At 45.0% G+C, this 20947-nt stretch overlaps 1 pseudogene; it reads left to right on the top strand.

Annotated features, from left to right (window-relative positions):
• The first annotated feature begins 14867 nt into the window (after positions 1 to 14867).
• Positions 14868 to 20947, top strand: part of LOC102123848 (cytospin-B-like) — a 48061-nt pseudogene continuing 41981 nt past the window's right edge.

Here is a 20947-nt window from a genome sequence, read left to right as displayed (position 1 = left end):
AATCATTGGTGCAAAGAACTTGGTGGGGCGAGACCTTCAGGTGGGGAACTGAAGTGCCAGAATGTCCAGGCCAATGATAGGAAATGGTCACTGAGAGATGGGCAGGAGCAACACTGGTGCTCATGGGAGAAGGATGAGTCCTACCTTAACAGTGAGCATAGCAGGCATCCTAAGGGCTCATCTTCCTCTCAGTCCATCAATGGGCACAGGAAGCCTGGTGCACTGCATGGGCAAAGCAGAGATAAGAGTGACCCATGATCCAGTGTGTAATAAGACTATACACGTCTACAGGTTTGACCACCAGAATTAGTTGTGATAATCTGGTTGACACAGGAAAAAAAGCATTTGGCTAAATCCATCATATGATTAGAACCCTAATCAAACTAGAAATTGAAGAGAACTTCCACAATCTGGTCAAGTGCATCTAAGAAAACCTACAATAAACATCCTAAACTAAGTTAGTGCGGAAAGAATGTTTACTCCATAAGATTGGAACAATACATGAGTAATCACTTTGACCACTTCCATCAACATTCTGCTGAAGGATTTTGCTCAAGAAATAATGCCAGGAAACAAATCAGCCAATGGATCTTCAAAAAAGTTAACGTGGAAGGGATACCCTATTCACTAAATGGTTCTAGGAATAGTGGCTGACCATTTACTTAAAAATGAAACTGGACCCCTATCATTGACCTGTACAAAATTAACTCGAGGTAGATTAAAGGCCTAAATGTAAGACCTAAAACTGCTCATACATTGTTGGTGGGAATGTCAACTAGTTCAACTTCTATGGAAAAAGTAGGGACGTATCTCAAAGAACTAAAAGTACAACTACCTTTCGACCCAGCAATCCCACTACTGGGTATCTACCTAAAGAGAAAGAAGTCATTATATAAAAAGGCACTGCACTCCCATGTTTATCACAAGATAACTTACAACAGCAAGGTCATGGAACTGACGTTCCAAGTATCCACTAACGGTTCATTAAATAAAGAAAATGTGGTGCATATATACCACAAAGTACTAGGCAGTCATAAAAAAAAAAAAAACAAAATCATGTCCTTTGCAGCAACTTAGATGCAGCTGAAGGTCATTATCCTAAGTGAATTGCAGAAACAGCCAAATATTGCCTGTTCTCATGTATTAAGTGAAAACAATGGGTACACATGGACATGAAGATGGAGAGAATACACTCTGGGGACTCAAAAAGTTGGGGGGAAGGGTTGAAAACGAACCTATTCGGTACAACCTCCAATATCTGGGTGCTGGGTATGCTAGAAGTTCAACCCGCACCATTGTGCATGTAATATACATGTAACAAACAAGCACGTGCACCTTCTGAATCTAAAATAAAATAGAAAAAGAAAAAAGCCAAAGAAAAACATCCCGGGAATCCAGGGAGCAGCGGCTACTGCCTCCACTGTGCACTGCAGCCCGCAGGTTCCACGCTGGCAGCTCCTGCCTGCGGGGCAGTGGAGCTGCAGAGAAGGGCGGGATGGGTATAGGTGCCAGGGCCAGAGCCCAGGAGGGGCGCTGGGTGGGGGTCTGGCCGGCTTCTGCCTTGCACCAGAGCAGGGGCGCCTGGTGAAACGGGCAACCTGATGCTCTCTGGGCCCTGCCCACGTTCCCCTTCCATCCACCCTCCTTTGCATCTTTCTGTGCCTGGGGCCCCTATAGGAAGCGGTCACATCCAGACTCACCAGGCCTGACATGCTGGAGGATGGAGAAGCGCTTGTCACAAGAAAAATCCTCCAGGAACACATGAACAAAACTTTGCCTGCATCTGGGACATCCTTCTCTATGGCTGGCCTATAAGGCAAGCGTTCTGCACACGCTCCTTGGCTAACTCCATTGCAGCGGAGAACATGAGCCCAACCTCCACCGCAGGTGCAGATCTTTGCCTCCCTTTTATAATGTCTGTATTCAAATGCCACAGCCTGGAAGCCTCTTTCTGATAGGATGAGAGCAGACTCTGTACTACAACACGGATTGGATAAGTCTCCAACTCTGATTAGTTAAGATTATCCAGTCAGAGATGGAGACTATTATCCAATAAGAGTTGGCAAAAAAGTTCCTTCTCATCCAATCAGAACCAAGCTTCCAAGATACAGCGGTTGCGCACAGCCGTTATAAAAGGGAGGGGAAGGCCCACTCCGCCATTTTCTTTTCGTGGAGGCTGGGCTCGAGTCGTCTGCGCTGTGGTCGTCATGGACCGGAAGCGTGTGCGGGCGCGCCTGCCTCGAGGCCAGCATCAGGGAAGTGTGTCCCAGGTGAAGGCGAAGCTTCCTTCACGTGTTCTTGGAGGACTTTCCGCTCGCAAGCGCTTCTCCATTCTCCTAACGTCTCGGGCCTGGTGAGTCTGGTTGTGAGCTCATCCCACGGGGCCCAAGGCACAGAGAGAGAGGGGAACCGGGTGGAGGGAGGGAAGCGTGCGCAGGGACCCAGAGCGTCGGGCTGATCAGGCTGCGTGCCCCCCGCAGCCCCCGGGGAGCTGTGGCCTAGCTCAGGCCAAGGCAGAGGCCGGGCCTGGGGTCCTGCCTTCTGGGTCCCTGCGGGCCTCCTGTCATCTGCATCTGGAAATGTTAGTGAAGCGAAGGTTTGTCAATATTTATTGGCCTTTGCATCTTTTTCTTCATTTTCAATGCTGGCTTTTCTGTTGGGTCGTTTGTGTTCTTACCTTGATTTGAAGAATTTAAAAAGATATTCTATAAATTCATCCTTTCTAGGGTCATTTCTAGTGCAGATAGTTGTTTCTTAGTCTGGTCATTGTACCTTAATTTTATTTCGCATATCTTTCTTGCTGATAAATAAGAATCTAATTGATTTTATATATTGATTTTGTATCCTGTTACCTGGCTTAATTCACATATTCATAGCTGTCATTTTTGGATTGTGGTGGATTTTTCATGTACTTATGTACATGTAGTTATGTACTTAGGTACTTATGTACTTACTGTCAGCCACATGTAATAGCAGCTATATTGCTTAAATGTTGGTTCTTACACCTTTATTTTTCTTTATTTTCTTTTATTGTCCCGATCACACCTCCTGAACACGGTGTGTCTGGTTGTGATTCCAGGGAAAAGATTTCAGAGGTCCTGTATTAATTATATAGTTTGTTATAATTTCATTTTAGACAAACTTTATCAGATTAAGGAAGCTGCCTTCTTTTACATATGCTAAGACTTATTTATGACTAATTGTTAAATTTGAATAAATGCTTTTTTTACATATGCTGTAAATAATCATACGTTTTTCTCCTGTTTTTCTCAAAATAGGATATTTTACATGAACTATTTTTGGGTGTTAACCAATCCTGCATTTTTTAGTATATCCCACTTGGTATCCATGTGTTACATTTTCATATGTGGTTTAATTCATATGATGTGATTTTTTAAAGAATATTTGTATTTCTGTTAATGAAAGAGAAGGCCTATATATATTTTTTCTAATGTCCTGTTCAGATTGTGGTGTCAACGTAATGCAGGCTTCACAAAAAAAACTGAGAAATATTTCCTATATTTCTTCTCTCTAGAAGAGTCTGAGAAATTTAGGTGTTTTCTTTCTTAAATATTTGGAATATTTCTTTAGGTATGGAATTTTCCATGTGGAACAGTATTTTTGTTGGCTGGTTTGACTTCTAATAATTCAAATCCTTTGGCATATGTAGGAGTTTTCTTGTTTTATGTTATTTCTGTGTCCATTTTAGTAAGTTTATTTATTTTTATTTTTATTTTTGGGGGGACAGAGTCTTGCTCTGTCTTCCAGGCTAGAGTACAGTGGCACGATCTCGGCTCACTGCAACTTCCGCCTCCCGGATTCAAGCAGTTCTGCAGCCTCAGCCTCCTGAGTAGCTGGGATTACAGGTGCGTGCCACCACACCTGGCTAATTTTTGTGTTTCTAGTAGACACAGGGTTTCACTATGTTGGCCGGGCTGGTCTCGAACTCCTGACCTCACGATCCACCTGCCTCAGCCTCCCAAAGTGCTGGGATTACAGGTGTGAGCCACTGTGCCCGGCTGTATTTTTTAGTAGAGATAGGGTTTTGGCATGTTGGCCAGGCTGGTCTCGAACTCCTGACCTCAGGTGACCCACCTGCCTCAACTTCCCAAAGTGCTGGGATTACAGGCATGAGCCACCATGTCTGGCCTAGTAAGTTTGTTTTTCATTGTGGTATTATTTGAATCTCTGTTGTCAAACTCGTAGTCCTAAGTATTTTACCGAACCCTCCTGGTGTCTTAATACACTGCTCTGTAGAGCAGGCTTCTGTTTTGATTCCTGATATTGGTCTTTTGTGTGTTTTCTCTTTACCTTAATTAGTTTCACTAGTGGTTTATTAAGTATATTAATATTTATAAACCTTTTTTTTTTTTTTTTTGAGACAAGAGTCTCGCTGTGTCGCCCAGGCTGGAGTGCAGTGGCGCGATCTCGGCTCACTGCAAGCTCCGCCTCCCAGGTTCTCACCATTCTCCTGCCTCAGTCTCATGAGTAGCTGGGCCTATAGGCACCCGCCACCCCGCCTGGCTAATTTTTTGTATTTTTTAGTGGAGACAAGGTTTCACCATGTTAACCAGGATGATCTCGATCTCCTGACCTCATGATCTGCTCGCCTCAGCCTCTGAAAGTGCTGGGATTACAGGCGTGAGCCACCGCGCCTGACCCTATAAACCAACTTTTATCCTTGATTTGTTTCTGTTGCATTTTTTTCGTATTTCATTGATGTCTGCTCTTTATTACTTTAATTCTGCTTTCTTTCATTTTGATCGTTTTTAATTCTTGAGAAGGAAGTTTATGTGAGTGATTGTCAATCTTCTTTTCTATTGTAACACATTCCCTTAAGGCTGTAAATTTCTCTCTAAGCAGGGATTTATCTGACAGCACACATTTTCCACCAGCTGTTTCCAAACCCTGTGTCTGCAGCCGCATTGACCTCCCAGTGTCTCCACCCTGTATGCCTGTAGCCATGCAAGGCCTTGTGTGTCTCCATCCTTGTGCCTGAAGCCTGTATCTTCTCACCAGTATCACCATTCCATAATGACTGAAGCCCACGTCTGCCCTTGTGTATTGTCACCTGGTCTGTCCTCTGCCTGCACTTTAAGCCTCCAGTCAGAAGTCTCTATTTCTTGCTCCTGCAGCCCTTGCCAGCCATGTGAGTCTCTATCCTGTGTGCTTGCAGCACATTGCTTGCCTTGAGTGTTGCCATCTCCTTAGCCTTCAGGCAGTAGCAGTCTTCCAGTGCCTCAATCTGCTGCAGCCCATTCCGATGGTTTTGTCTGTCTGTCCCCTGAGCTTCTGCCCATGCCAGCCTGTGTTTGCTACATTCTCTGTCCCCCTAATCCATGTCCACAGTCAGTGTTTTCATCCATACTTTTTGGGCCATGTCTGCACTCGTGTCTCCTTCCCCTGTGCCTTCAGCCTGTTTCTGTCCTTTTTCTGGATCATTTCTCCCAGGAGACTGTGCCCAAAACGCCTATCCCTAGTGTTTGTACCTGCAGCCAGTCTGTTTCGTTGGGTGTCTCCGTCTGTTGTTACTGCAGTAGGGGCCTGTCATTGAGTGTGCCTACTTCCCATGCGCGTCTTCCTGTGTCTCCAGCCCTTGTCCATGCAGCCCACATTAGGACTCTTGTGACTCCACCCTTCAGCCTACAGCTACATCTACCTTTGGGTGTCTCTATCTCTGTGCTCCCTGCCCACACCAACCTTCACCTACTCCTCTGTCCTGCACCTGTACCCATGTCTGTCCCTGGTGTGCCTCTGTGCCATGCATCTGTAGCCAGTGAGCTCCCTTTTTGTATGGATCCCCTGTAACTGTAGCCCAGGTCTTCTCTCCTGTGCCTACGGCCCGTGCCTGCCCTTGAATGTCCCCATCTTCTGTGCTTGTAACTCTTCGGCCAGGCCTAGTGTGTTTCTACTCTTGGTGCCTGCACCCATGTCTGCCTCCAGGGTCTCCACTCATTGTGCCACAGTTTGGTTCCCGATCCCTATCCTCCTGGGGTGGATTCTGGCATTGTGTTGGGAGGGAGAAGGTGACCCATGAAAGGGAAGCCTAGAATGATGTAATGGGCAAGGAGGCTGCCATTTGGCAGGCTGCACAGTGGCAGAGAAGACATGGCCAGTCACGTGGGGCTGTGCCTAGTGTGGGGAGTAAGGGGAAGCTGGAGCAGGAGGTCTGGAGCCACCTGGCCCTCTTGGGCCTGAGACCCTCCCCACTGCAGGGGCTCCATCACTTCCCCAGTGGTCCTGCCTCCGGGGATCCTCCTGCCCTGCAGTGTTTCTGCAGGGATCCTCTCACCTGGAACTTGCAGTGGCAGGTTTCATGTGAGGTAGAGTTTAGCAAATGTTTATTGGCTTCTGTGCCTTACTTTTCTTCATATGCTTTGCTCATTTTGTACTCATACTTGTTCTCTAGTTTGATCATTATTTTCTGTTGGTTTCATACTAGTTTAAAGTAATCTGGTTGATAACAATAATGTATCCAGTAAGTTATTAATGGTATTGGTTTTGGGGTTTTCAGGGATTATTTAGGCATGTAATAGTGTCATAATGACAATTTTTTTGGTTTAAAAATTAATCCTAATGCCTTTTTTTTTCTTACTGTATTGTTTCTCCACTACAATCCTGATCAGAGAGTGACAGCAGGCATCCTCGTCTGGTCCTGCACTGGGGCAAAAAGCTTCCTATAATTCTCTATTAATTATGTTGTTTGTTATTGGCTCATATTAGACTTCATCAGACTTCATCAAATTAAGGAAGTTGCTTTTTTTTTTTGTTCAAGACAGAGTCTCGCTCTTATCGCCCAGGCTGCAATGCAATGGCTCGATCTTAGCTCACTGCAGCCTCCACCTCCCAGGTTCAAGTGATTCTCCTGCCTCAGCCTCCCGAATAGCTGGGATTACAGGCACCCACCACCATGCCTGGCTAATTTTTCTATTTTTAGTAGAGACGGGGTTTCACCGTGTTGGCCAGGCTGGTCTTGAATTCCTGACCTCAGGTGATACCCCTGCCTCGGCCTCCCAAAGTGCTGGGATTACAGGCATGAGCCATCATGCCTGGCCGGAAGTTGCCTTCTTTTTTTTGTTATTTTTTATTTTTTTGAGACGGAGTTTCACTCTTGTTACCCAGGCTGGAGTGCAATGGCGTGACCTTGGCTCACTGCAACCTCTGCCTCCCGGGTTCAAGTGATTCTCCTGCCTCAGCCTCCTGAGTAGCTGGGATTACAGGTATGTGCCACCACGCCTGGCTAATTTTGTATTTTTAGTAGAGATGGGGTTTCTCCGTGTTGGTCAGACTAGTCTCGAACTCCTGATCTCAGGTGATCCGCCCACCTTGGCTTCCCAAAGTGCTGGGATTACAGGTGTGAGTCACCATGCCTGGCCCGTCCTCTTTGATATTTTACTCAAGTTTGTGTGTGTGTGTGTGTGTGTGTGTGTGGGGTTCAATTTTAAATTTTATTAAATGCTTTAAAAAACTTTTCGTCTAAATGATCTTACTATTTTCTCCTGTATTTTTCTGCTAATGGGATGACTTAAATGATTTATTTTGAATGTTAAGGACCCTTGCATTTTGGTGTATATTCCACTTAGTATTGATCTACTGTGTTTTCATGGGTGGCTTCATTCATATAATATTGGCCAGGGCCAAGCATGAGCCATCCCTTCCTCTGCATAGGGCACCAGTTTGCCCCAGCCTTTAGTTAGCCACCACCAATCCTTCATCCAGGTAAGGAGTAGCCTATAGGGATCTCAAAAGGAGTACTTAAAACCCAGAAAACTTTGTAACCAGGCCCTTGAGCCCATTGCTCGGGTCCACTCTCACCCCGTGGAGTGCTTTCTCACTTTAATAAATCCCTGCCTTCCTGCTTCTTTCCTGTGTTTAATTTCTTTGCTACTTTGTGTGTTGTTCAATTATTTGTTCAAAACACTAAGGACCTGGACAACTCACACTCACATCCTTCCAGTAACAATACTGTAAGGCTCATACTATAAACTACTTTTATTCACTCAATATCTGTCCTGAGAGCTTCTACATCTGTCTCACGCTTTTACCTGTGGCATAGACTCCTGGCTCTGCCCTGTGCACCCTACTTATTCAGGCATCCTCTGCTGCGTGGACATTTACATGGTTTCCCGTTTCTCACTGTCGTTAGGAGGCTCACCGAGGAGGAGAATTTCTGAGGAGTGGGTTAGGTCTGTGTTCTGCATTTAACTGACTATGTCTGGTTACTTTCCAGAATGCTGCTGCCAACTCCCTCCCTCCAGTGGGCCCTGAGTTCATGTTTCTGTAGATCACCCCTCTGCCCTTGATGTTACCAACTTTAAAGCTTTGCAACCTGATGGGTGAAAGTTAGTTTTTCATTGTTCAGTTGTGTTTTTCTGATTTTTGGGAGACTGGACATTTTCCGTGTTTGCTGACTGTTTGCATCTCCTCTCCTGCTCTGTGCACCATCACCCTGCTCCAGCTGCTTCCTGGAGCCTCCCTCCTTCGTCTCCACCTGCCCGCATCCTCCTCGTCCTTCAGTTTCTTCCCAAGGGCCCATGGGCTTTCTTTGGCTTTTACGTTCCTCTCACTCCACTGTTGACTTGCTGGGCTTCCCATCCCCTGGGAGGTTTCAGAGGATGGTGAAGACACAGGAGTACAGTTGCCATGCAGTGCAATAGGGGCCAGTGTTCATCCTCCACGGCCTTTATCGAGGACTTACTGTTTGCCAAGAACCTGCTCTAAGAACGTAACTGTGCTCCTTCACTTCATGCTCATAACCACCTGTGAGATGGGCAATGTTCTCATCCCCTCTTGCTCAGAGAACATGCAGGCACAGAGGAGTTCCATAAATTGCTACCGAGGCCTTCTGCTGGTGTGCAGCAGGATCAAGATTCAAACCCAGGCTGTCCAGCCCAGGGGTTCAGCCTCTCAAGTGCTCTGCTGGATGTTGGACAGGGCCAACGAGACACAGAGAATGAACACCACCTGACTTGGGCTGGGGAAGTCAGGGATGTCTTCCTGGAGGAGGTGACACCTCAGTGGAGCCTTGAAGGGGGAGCAGGAGGAGCTGACCAGGCATGAATAAGTATGTCCAGGAAAAAGGAGGGGCCTGAGTGATACTGGGAGGCTGGAGAGCTGGCCTTGGGTGTGTGGCAGAGTGGGGCAGAAGATGAGGACCAAGGGTTTGGCCAGGACCAGATCTAGAAGACTCGGGCCATCCCATAGTTGATACCTCATCCCAAGGCCAGGCAGGCCTTCCACTGCTCTGTGCGCACTGGTGGGCAGTGCCTCATGGGATGCTAGGAGCCTGGACCCCAGCCACCCACCTGGGCTTCAGAGACCCAAGGTGCGGGCACGAGGCTGGGAGGGGTTGTGGCTGATTTATATACAACAGATTGAGGGGAAAACTGCAGGTCCCTCGCTGTGCAGATGGACCCCACTGCCAGATGGATCCCGGACACAGCCTAGATTCACAGCCTTTCCCTGCTGCTCTGTCCCCACACCCCAGGCGGGGAGCAGATCTGTTCTCTGATCATCTTTTGTGCTCACCAACCATGTCCCAGACATGTACCTGACCAGGGGCTCAGATACGGAGTTTCTGAGAGAGCTGGATAAGGCAGTGACCAGAGGCTGCCTCGACACAGGATGAAATTCCCCAGAGCTCTGGCACCATGATTCGGAACCCAGCCAGAACTGTGACCTGGCAGTGGCAGAGGCTGTCTGGTGCTGCCGAATCAGCCCTGGCCGGTTGTTCACTGACCCACTCTGGGAGCTTGGCTGAGCCGCTTCTTCTCGGCTGTAAAATGAAGAAGACTGTCTTTCCTATTAGATATCCCTCAAAAAACACAAAAGTGCTTTGTACCTGCCAGACTCCCTCTTGAAGAGTCACAAGAAAAGGCTCTGAGAAGGCCTGCAGTTAAAAAAAATATGTTTTGACTTTCTTTAACCTACCATTTTTCAAGCTAATTTGACCACAGAGATCTTTCTTGGTGCAACACCTGTTAACCAGCCAAGCACGTGAGGAGGCACAGCAGAGGGCTCTGAGAATCACCCTCCTTGGCTGCTCTCTGGTCCCGGGTTGCAGGGGAGAGTCTCCATGCTGATCCCAGTCTGCGGTAGTCCAGGGTGTAAGCCCAGCCCACAGAGTTAGTGTCAGAGAGGAATTCCCTTTCTTCCCTTTCCGTTAATGGAGCTTCTCTCTCAAGCTTCTATTCTGCCTGACTGGTGTCAGTCGGGGTTTTCGTGCTCCTCTTTGGGCTTGATGGTGGTTCTGAGATTTTATGTAGGTCGAGATAGTGGTAGAGGAGGAAGGGCATGGACAGCTCCTCCAGTTACTTGGGGCCATCTGCCATCTGATTAGTCGGACATTATCTCCCCCTCAGGTCCAGTGGCTTTGGTGGCTTCTAGGCCATGAATGGGCCCTGGAACCTCCCCAAGGCTGCCCTTGTCACATAGAACCCACCGCCGGACTTTACTCAGCCACTGCTTCACACTATGGCAGGGTGGGTGGTAGCTCCCTTCTTCACTCCCCAGCCCAAATTGGGGGAGTATCAGGAGTCTGTCTTTAATTTTGTTTGATCCTTTGATTTTAGATTTCCTTTTGAATAGATAGTATAGTCAGATGGTTTGAAACTCACAACGTGTTGAAAGATATAACAAAGTCTTTTTTCCCACCAACTTCTCCCTTCTTGCTTCCCCTCGAATAAGCAGTTTTATTGAGATGTAATTTCCATGCCATAAAGTTCACTTGTGTAAAGTATGCAAGTCTGTTTTTTAGTGTATTTACAGAGTTAGGCAACCTAATTCATTTTAATTTAACCCTAATTTTTGAACATTTTGATAACCCCACAAAGAAACCTTGTCAATCTTCATTCCTCCCTAGCCCCAGGCTACCACTAATCTATTATCTGTCTCTACAGATTTGCCTATTTTGGACATTTTCCATAAATGGAATCATATGTGGTGTATTGTGACTAGCTGCTTCACTTGGCATGTTTTCAAAGGCCGTCCATGTTGTATCAGGTATCAGTACTTGCTTCAGTTTTGTGGCTAAATAACATTCCATTTTATAGATATATCATGTGGCTTATCCAGTCATCGGTGGATGGACATTTGGGTTGTTTCTACTTTTTAGTCGCTATGATTATTAATAATGTCTCCGTGAACACTTGGGTTCAAGTTTTGGGTGGACATGTGTCATTTCTTTCGAGTAGATGGATACCTGGAAGTGGAATTACTGGGTCATACAATTCTACATTTAGCATTTTAAGGATCTGCCTAACTGCTTTCCAAAGCAGCTGCACTATTTTATAATTCACTTGATTCATGAGGGTTCCGATTTCTCCACATCTTCACTGACACTTGTCATTGACCATCTTTCTCATTCTAGCCATCCCAGGGGGTGTGAGGTAGTATCCCACTGTGGTTTGGATTTGCAGTTCCCTAGTGACAAGTGATGTTGAGCATCTTTCCGTGTGCTTGTTGTCCAGTCATAGGTCTTTTTTTGGTAAAATGTCTCTTGAAATCATTTTTTTTTTTTTTTTTTTTTTTGAGACGGAGTCTCACTCTGTCGCCCAGGCTGGAGTGCAGTGGCCGGATCTCAGCTCACTGCAAGCTCCCGCTCCTGGGTTTACGCCATTCTCCTGCCTCAGCCTCCCGAGTAGCTGGGAATACAGGCGCCCGCCACCACGCCTGGCTAGTTTTTTGTATTTTTTTTTTAGTAGAGGCAGGGTTTCACCATGTTAGCCAGGATGGTCTCGATCTCCTGACCTCGTGATCTGCCCGTCTTGGCCTCCCAAAGTGCTGGGATTACAGGCTTGAGCCACCGCACCCAGCCACCAAATTTTCTGTTTCTTAATGTGTCAGTTTTGGTAAATTGTGTGTTTCTAGGAATATGTCCATTTTATCCAGGTTATAAAATTTATTGGTATACTGCTGTTCATAGTATTCTCTTACAATCTTTTTTGTTTCCATAAAATAAGTAATACTGTTTCCAATTTCACCTCTGATTTTAGTAATTTGAGTCCTCTCTCTTTTTCTTAGTATATTTCATTTCTAATTTTGATAATTTGAGTTTTCTTTTTCTTAATGAATTTCATTTCTGATTTTGTTAATTTGAGTCTCTCTTTTTATTAGTCTAGCTAATGTGTTGCCAATTTTGTTTATCTTTTAAAGAGCCAGCTTTTGGTTTTGTTGGTTTTCTCTATTGTTTTTCCATTCTGTATGTTATTTATCTCTGCTGTAATCATTATTTCCATTTGCTAGCTTTGGGTTTGGTTTGCTCTTCGTTTTCTATTTCCTCAAGGTGTATAATTAGGTTATGATCGGGTTATGTTTCTTCTTTTTCAGTGTATGTATTTACATAAACTTCCCTCTTCACATTGTTTTGTTGTATCTCATAACTTTTGGCATATTGCCTTTTCATTTTCCTTTGTCTCGAGATATTTTCAAATTTCCCTTGTCACTTCTTCTTTGACCAATTGAAGAAGAGTGTGTTTAATTTCCACGTGTGAATTTTCCAGTTCTCCTTCTGTTACTGATTTGTAGTTTTATAACATTGTGATCAGAAAAGATACTTTGAATTATTTTAATTTTTAAAAATGTATTAAGGTTTGTTTTGTGGCCTAACGTGGTCTATTCTGGAGAACGTACCATGTGCACTTGAGAGGAATGTATTCTCCTGTTGTTGAGTGGAGTGTTCTTTATATGGCTGTTGTGTCCAATTGGTTTGTAGTGTTGTTCAGGTCCTGTATTTTCTTACTGATCTGTCTGGTGGTTCTATTATTGAAAGTGGAGTATTGAAATATCCTAATACTAGTGTAAGAGTATTTGTTTCTCCCTTTTGCTCTGTCAATTTTTAAAAATATGTTTTGGGATCCTGTCATTAGGTTTATATAAATTTATAATTGTTATATCTTCTCGCCATGTTCCTTTTTATTTTTATTTATTTTTTTCAGACGGAGTTTCACTGTTGTTGCCCAGGCTGAAGTGCAATGGTGTGCTCTCAGCTCATTGCAACCTTCCCCTCCAGGGTTCAAGCAATACTCCTGCCTCAGCCTCCCAAATAGCTGAGATTACAGGCGCCCAGCACCACACCTAGCTAATTTTTTGTTTTTTGTTTTTTAAGACAGAGTCTCAGTTTTTCACCAGGCTGGAGTGCAGTGGCGCAATCTCGGCTCACTACAACTTCTGACTCACTGATTCAAAAGATTCTCCTGTCTCAACCTCCCAAGTAGCTGGGATTGTAGGCACACGCCACCACGCCCACCTAATTTTTGTATTTTTGATAGAGACAGGGTTTCACCATCTTGGCCAGGATGGTCTCGATCTCCTGACCAAGTGATCTGCCCGCCTCGGTCTCCTAAAGTGCTGGAATTACAGGCGTGAGCCACTGCACCTGGCCAATTTTTTGTATTTTTTAGTAGAGACGGGGTTTCACCATGTTGGCCAGGCTGGTCTTGAACTCCTGACCTCAGATGATCCACTCACCTCGGCCCCCCAAAGTGCTGCGATTACAGTCCAGAGCCACCTGCCTGGCTTCCCTTTGTTAATATATACCTTAACTGTATATTTTCTCCCATTCTATAAGTTGTCTGTTTACTCTGTTTATAGTTTCTTCTGTAGACAGTGGAATACTATGCAGCAACTAAAGTAGCCACTTAGCAGGATGTGTATCAGTATGGATACATTTTGAAAACACAGCTAAAAACAAGCTGCAAGGACATAATAAGCATAGGTTGGTGAGGGATAGAGCATGTTACCATGTTACAACCCAACATAATATAGTATACTCTAAAAGCACAATACAGTATAACATCATTGTGTAAAACATTCAGAACACCCAGAACTATACTACGCATTATCATGGATACATACATACATAGTGAAAGTGAAAAACCATTCAAGGGATGACCACATACCAATTTTAGGATAATGTTTATTACTCTTGGAGGTGGGAGGGAACATTGAAGCTTAAAAAATTCTTCCTAGAATAAAAAGATTTTGCAAGTGTGGCAAAATTTAACTATTGTTAAGTCTGGATACCTGTTTATCATTATTTTTGGTAGTTTCCTGTATATTTAAAATATTTAACAATCAAAAATTGAACAAGTGGAACGACTGTACTCTGCCACTTTTCTGCTTCTGGTGTGTGTATGTTTCAGTGCTCTGTGCCTTCCACTGTGTTTCTCTATCAGGTTCATAATGTATTTCTCTAAAGAAACGTTGTAACTTAATGGCTAAGTATCTTAGGGCTAAGGAGATTGCAGATCAGCCTGGCTTCAGGGGTGTTGTTCACAGCTCAGCAGCAGAGGGCGCCGCTCCACAGCTGATGTGCGGTGGGGCGGCCACACCAAGGAGCCCTCTTGGTGCAGGGCCAGTGCCTCCCAGGAAAGCACCGCTCCCCCAGCTGCAGGAAAGAGGAATATTTAAGTGCGTGCAGATTCCCTTTGACTTGTAGGAAGGGGCACAAAATCCAGCCGTTTGGAAGCATACATCATTTTTCTCTGACTATTCGTAGCCTCAGCTGTTTCTGAGGCCAATAATGCAAGAAACAGCACATGCCAAGGGCGTCTTTGCCACTGTGTCCATGAGCCTGCTGCTGACTTGCCAGGGGCTTTTTGTAATGTATTATTTTAGATTGAGGGGGTTAATGCACAGGTTTGTTACATGGGTATATTGTGTCCATGATGGGGCTTTGGCTTGTAGTGGACTGATCACCATGTGAACTTTGTTGTTGTTAAGCCAACCAGGGAACTTTCCTTTTATTTTAAGTGGAAAAAGATTATTCATACCTGAAGGAGATATGTAATCACCAAGCAGAACAGCTAAACAGAACAAGCCTAAAGCTACAAGAAGAAACATCAGAGAGTGATGCAGAGATCAAAGACATGAAAGAAACCATGTTTGCATTGGAAGATGAGGTGGAACAGCACCAGGCTGTCAAGTTACATAGTAATCAACTTATCAGTGAGCTAAAAAATAAGTGGGGTCAAGCCCAGGTGAAATGTGGAATGGGAGTGAGTAGGACACTAAAGAACCCAGCAGCAGTGGGTGACTGTGGGAAGGTTTTCGACCGTGTGTTGGCTGGGGTTTATGAAGAGTCTTTCATTTGAGTGTGCTGTAGTCTCCTGGGAAGAATAGCCCCTAAGAAACAATCATTAATCTCTTAAACTAAGTTTAAAACTGGATAACAGAAGAAAAAAATAAGCAACATAAGTGACTGTGAAAAATAGCAAATGCTTTGTTGTTTGTTGTTCATTTTGTTGTTGTTCTAGAGAGAGGGTCTCAGTCTGTTGTCTAGGCTGGAGTGCAGTGGTACGACGATAGCTCACCACAGCCTCAAACTCCTGGGCTCAAGCGATCGTCCCAAATCAGCCTCCCAAAGCACTGGGATTACAGATGTGAATCACTGTACCCGGCCACAAATATTTCTTGTGTGTGCTAGATGTGCTGTGTGTGAGCCATGCTGCTGCCACTGTCTCTATGCAGCCTGATCGGCTTGGAGGCTGCAAGTTGGGACACTTCAGCTGTGACTGTGTGAGAGTTCACAGGGACTCTTCCTAAGGACATTCTGCGGGGTAGGAATGGGTTATTCAGAAGAAATACCTTGCCAGTCACCAAGTATTGACTCTGTGTTGTCTCTTAGATCTGATAGAGATGGATGATAGGTGTCACAGTGGATGAACAATGTGTGCTCTTCGTCTAAGGAAGAAAACAATTCCTGCATGTGTGCCATTGATGATAGGATATCAAGTAACTTACAGATGTCGGCCACTTAGTTGCTGAAGAGGCATCAGCATGTGGCTTATGAGCTCATTGTTTACTTTGACTTGGGAAAGAAATTTTTAAAAGGGATTAAACATTGCCTGCTTTGTCCAAATGAGCCTTATCAAATTGTCATATCTAATGTTCTTTGCTTTTGTGACAAAAGACTTAATGGACATGGCCGTGTGTGGTGGCTCACGCCTGTAATCCTAGCACTTTGGGAGGCCGAGGTGGGTGGATCACCTGAGGTCAAGAGTTTGAGACCAACTTGGCCAACATGGTAAAACCTCGTCTCTATTAAAAATACAAAAATTAGCCAGGTGTGGTGGCGGATGCCTGTAATCCCAGCTACTTAGGAGGCTGAGGGAGGAGAATCGCATGAACCCAGGAGGCAGAGGTTACAGTGAGCTGAGATCGCGCCATTGCCCTCCAACCTGGACAACAAAGTGAAACTCTGCCTCAAAAAAAAAAAAAAAAAGATTTAATGGACAAAGCATTTAGGTCACACCAGCCATTACTAAGAATAGCTTGGTCAGTTGCCTGAGAAGTTCCCCACCCCATGCAGTTGATCCTCCTTATTCACAGATTTCACATTTTTGAAATCCACCTGCTTGCTAAAATTATTATTTTTTTTTTCAGATGGAGTTTTGCTCAGCCTCCCGAGTAGCTGGGATTGCAGGCTTGCGCCACCATGCCCAGCTAATTTTGAATTTAATTAGCAGAGACGGGGTTTCTCCATGTTGGTCAGGCTGGTCTTGAACTCCCAACCTCAGGTGATCCTCCCGCCTCAGCCTCCCAAAGTGCTGAGATTACAGGCATGGGCCACGGCACCCAGCTTCTAAAATGTATTTTAACCCCCAAATCAACACACCGAGCACTTTCACAGTCATTTTTGTCATTTTTGGACATGCACAGAGAAGTGAAAAAGTTGAGTCATCTGGTGCTTATGCTCCCCATGAAGTCAGGCGAACACTTTACCTTCTCGTACTGTACACGTGTCTTTTTTGTGGTCTATTTAGTACTACACTTTTAGCATTTTTTTGCTTGGTTTTGGTGACTTCGCTGTTTAAAATGGCCCCAAGTGCAGTGCCGCAGTGCTGTCCACTGTCCCTAAGCACAGGGAGGCTGGGAGAGACGTGCAGAGAAAACGTGTGTTAGGGAAGCTTCATGAAGGCATGAGCTCCTGAGCTGTTAAACGTGAGTTATTGAATCGACGAGAGAAAGGGAGAGGAAGTTTGACAATATGTTTGTGTTTGACAATACGTTTGTAAAGCTGCCCTGACGTGCTAAAGGGACATCTGTAGAGTGTGATGCAGCTGTGGAAAAGATGGAAAAGTGGCCAAATTCATGGATTCATGAGAAGACAGCCAATTTTAAAAAGCAGTGGGCAACGTTATTGTGAGACTGAAAACCAAAGACATTTACATGCACATCGCCCAAAATCAGGAAAATATTAAATTCTTCTTGGCTAATGCTGGTCGGCTCCCAGGTTTCAAAAGGCTGTAAAGTGTGAGAAAGGTTAACCTTGGAGGCAAGGCAGATTCTGCAGATCAGGAGGCTGAGGAAGAATTTAAAAATACTTGCTCAGTATCAGGAAGAAGGAAATGGGAAGAATGGATTTCCACTGCTGATGAGACTTGCTTGTTTTATGGAGAGATTGGCAGATGAACCTGTATAACACAAATGGCATTTCAGTTGATGAGAATGTTGTGACCAGAGGATCTCGGGAACCTAACCTGTATTAACCTGTATTTTTCACGATAGTTCAGTGTTCGCTGATTTGGTGTGCATGGCAACTCTGTGCATGAACCTGTGTATTCCAGTTATTGATGAGTTGGTATGAGTGAGAGTTGACAGCGCCTGCCCCATTTCTCCTTGGACATGACACGCAATAGAACTGCGGGACCTCAGCATTCAGCGTTGGTGCCATCCAGGCTGTTCTCAGAATACAACTGAAAACCTGTACGCCATCATTGTCAGTGTATGCTTCCAAACCCAGCACCATGATTGAGAAGAAAAGTCAAAGAAGACAAGTTCTGTTCTGTTTGTTTTTGTTTTTGTGATATTTTGCTGTTGAGAATGGGGTTGTATTGTCCCTAAATCCTTAAAAGTCAGCACAGACACACCAAGAAAACCAGTGTGTAATTAATGTCCACAGCAAAATTTAGGCCCACCCCTGTGGTTATATCATCATATATCCAAGACTGACAGTAACCCAAGCCATCTTTTGAAAAGCTGTTAAACTTTTTAAAAGGGATTTTGAAGTACTATTCAGATATCTTTTTGCTCAGAGACCCTGGGACACACGAATCCGGCCCTAGACCAATCACTCCTTCCCATAAGATCCTGATGGGAGAGAAATGGACTGAAAAATAAGAGGAAATTAGGGAGTGTTTTCTACTCTGCAGAATGATCCCAGATGGCAGACTCACAGGCCCACTAGAACTAGAACTGCTGGGGTAGGACCTGCCAACAGGCATCTTTTTAGCCTTCTCTGGTGATTCTGATTCACATGCTTCATAGAAAACTAATGCTCTAGGTTAGAGGATGAGGACCTGTTGAGAAATTTCAGCTTGGTGACTGACACCATCACATTTAAACTCGAATGACTGATAGCCATATGGAGAGAATTGGAGGCAGGGAGAATGAGGGGCTGTAGGGAGAGGCGGGCCAGCCACCTGGGAAGATGTTAAATGCACACATCCCTGGGTTCCGTTTGCCCTTGGAGATTCTGCCTCCATGTACCTGGAGTGTGGGACTAGAACGTAAGTGCTTTTCAAAAGCTTCATCAGTGATTCAGAGGCTTAACTGTGATTGACACCCACGACTCTGGAAAGTGCTTTACAAACCACAGGAGGAATAAGCAGTCATGTGCTCTGTTATGTGAAAGCTTCTATCTCACAGTGATGAAGGATGCTTAGGACGACTGTGTGTGAGTGCAAGGGAGGCTGGGCTCGGTGTGCAAGTGTGCATGGCCATTGAGGCCTCTTCCCATAGTGCTGCTATTTGGTTGTGCATTCTGTTTGCTGAGGCTGTAACCTCAATATGCACCATGTATTTTTCAGATCATCCTGTTCCCTGTCTTGGAGGAACTTACTTCTTCCAGCCCCTCTTTGCAGGGTAAATTGAAATTGCTAAAAGTTGCATTTACAGTAGAATGGATAGATTTGAACACCTGCTGTGGCATCTGGAGCTGCCCCTTTGCTACCTGACTTACCTTCTCTCAAGAGTCTCACAACTCTTCCAAGGCCTATCTGAATTGTCTATTTCTAGGTAATGTGATCAAGCTGGAGGAACAGAAGTCAGATTTGGGGAGGCAACTAAAGACTCTGACTGAGCAGATACAGGGGAGATGTGGTGGGAGCCTTCACCACAATCTTCCTATAAATTACCCCCTCCAAGATCTGGATCACTGTCTCTATCCTGCTTTCTCTTGGAACATTTTCATGACCTGGGCCCTGAAACTAAATTCTTGCCAGCAGGAAGTAAAATCAAAGCAGTCATTTGTTGTCAGGATGGAGAGCTCTCATAACCTGAAGGTGTAATTCCCACCAGTGCCTTTTCCTAGCAGTGAGAGGCGGTGAAAGAAGGGCCTCACTAAGCACTGCTGGCTGTTCTTTCTTGGTGACTGACACAGGGACTCTGGGGTCTCTGCCCAGGCACCAGCCCTGGCAGGCATCTGACACAGAGGTGGGCTCTGGCATTTTCAGAAGGAGGCCAAGGAATGGAGGTGATTCCAACCGCATCTGCAGACTGCCAACAATTGTGGCAGTGGCCAACAATATCAAGTGAGAAGCCCACCAGGAGCTGGGCACTGTGAAGAGGAAACTGCTGGAGGAGGTGGGGGAAGGGGAGGGGGAGGGGGAGGAGGATGATGATGCCTGGCTGCAGAAGGAGCTGGGGAATGTGCAGGGCCCCAGCAGGGTGGTTCCCAGCACAGCTGCCCCTCCATGAATCTGGTGGGCACCCAGGCCATGCTTGCTTCTCACTTAATCACTATGCGTGGGGCTCCCTGGTGGGGATGAGATGCTTCATGCCTCTCTGTGCAAGGCTCTGCTGTTTCTTTTCTGGGATCAGTCTGCACTACCAGCACCATCACAACTCTAGGAACATTCTATCCAGTGCAGTTCTGCCATGCTTAGCAGCATAAGGGGTGTTAAGCTTCTCACTTATACATGAAGGGCAAGTTCTAGCCAAGTATCCTGCTAGGCTTAAAGAATAGAAGTCCTGTCTAGGATGCTCCTTGAGTCTTAGTATTTATTAGTGCAGGGAGTGCACACTAATAAATATGAACCCACCACCTTGCACAGGTCACTCCCATGCAGTGGGAGAAGCTGGAATCACTCCCAAAGGGAGGGGCCACCAAATAATAACACATTCCTCCTGGCCCAGGGATGTGCCTACTCATTGAGAACACCCATGGGCTACTTCAAAAGGCCTTGACGTAACCCACTTTATTTAAAAAAGAGTGGAAAACATGCATTTGGCTGATGTGTGACAATCCCCTCCGCTCTTGAGGGGGAGAAACACACAGCCTGTCAGTCCAGAGAGCTCTGCTAATAGCAACATTTAAGAGGAAGGTATTCCCAAAGTGAGCCCAATGTTAATTATTATCTGAAATTCAAATGGTTTATAGACAAAATTATAAACAGTATTTTATGCTTTAACTAATGCGATATTATATTCACCCAATCAAGAATGAGTGCCCTTTGAGATTCTTGGATACTAGGAGATGATTTTGAATTTTTAAGTATCTTTCAAATATCAGTCTTTTTAGATCAAGTTTACTGGGCTCTGAATGTTGATCAGTTGGCCCTGATTTTTACACAATTCCAGGATCAGTGACTTCCTTCTGAGCCTTTGGGTCTGATGTTCTGTTTTCATGAATTTCATGATATTGGAAAGAGGATATTTCTCAGAATTCTGTTGTGATTTTTCTGTTAATTCTGCTTCTGAGTAGTTCATTTCTTTGTTTATGACTTTTACATAAAATGGCCTTTGGAGAAAGATGAAGATCAGACAACTCACCTTGAAAAATCAAAATCAAGATTATTATTTTATTTAGCTATTTGTTTTTAGAGATGTGGTCTTGCTATGTTGCCCAGGCTGGACTCGAACTACTGAGCCCAAGTGATCCTCCTGCCTCAGTCTCCTGAGTATCTAGGACTACAGTTGCACCAGACAAGATCATTACTTTATAGCT

Source organism: Macaca fascicularis, chromosome 16 (genome assembly GCF_037993035.2).
Source record: "Macaca fascicularis isolate 582-1 chromosome 16, T2T-MFA8v1.1".
Taxonomy (NCBI): Eukaryota; Metazoa; Chordata; class Mammalia; order Primates; family Cercopithecidae; genus Macaca; species Macaca fascicularis.
The sequence above is the reverse complement of the archived record's forward strand: the minus strand, read 5'-3'. Positions and strand labels throughout refer to the sequence as shown.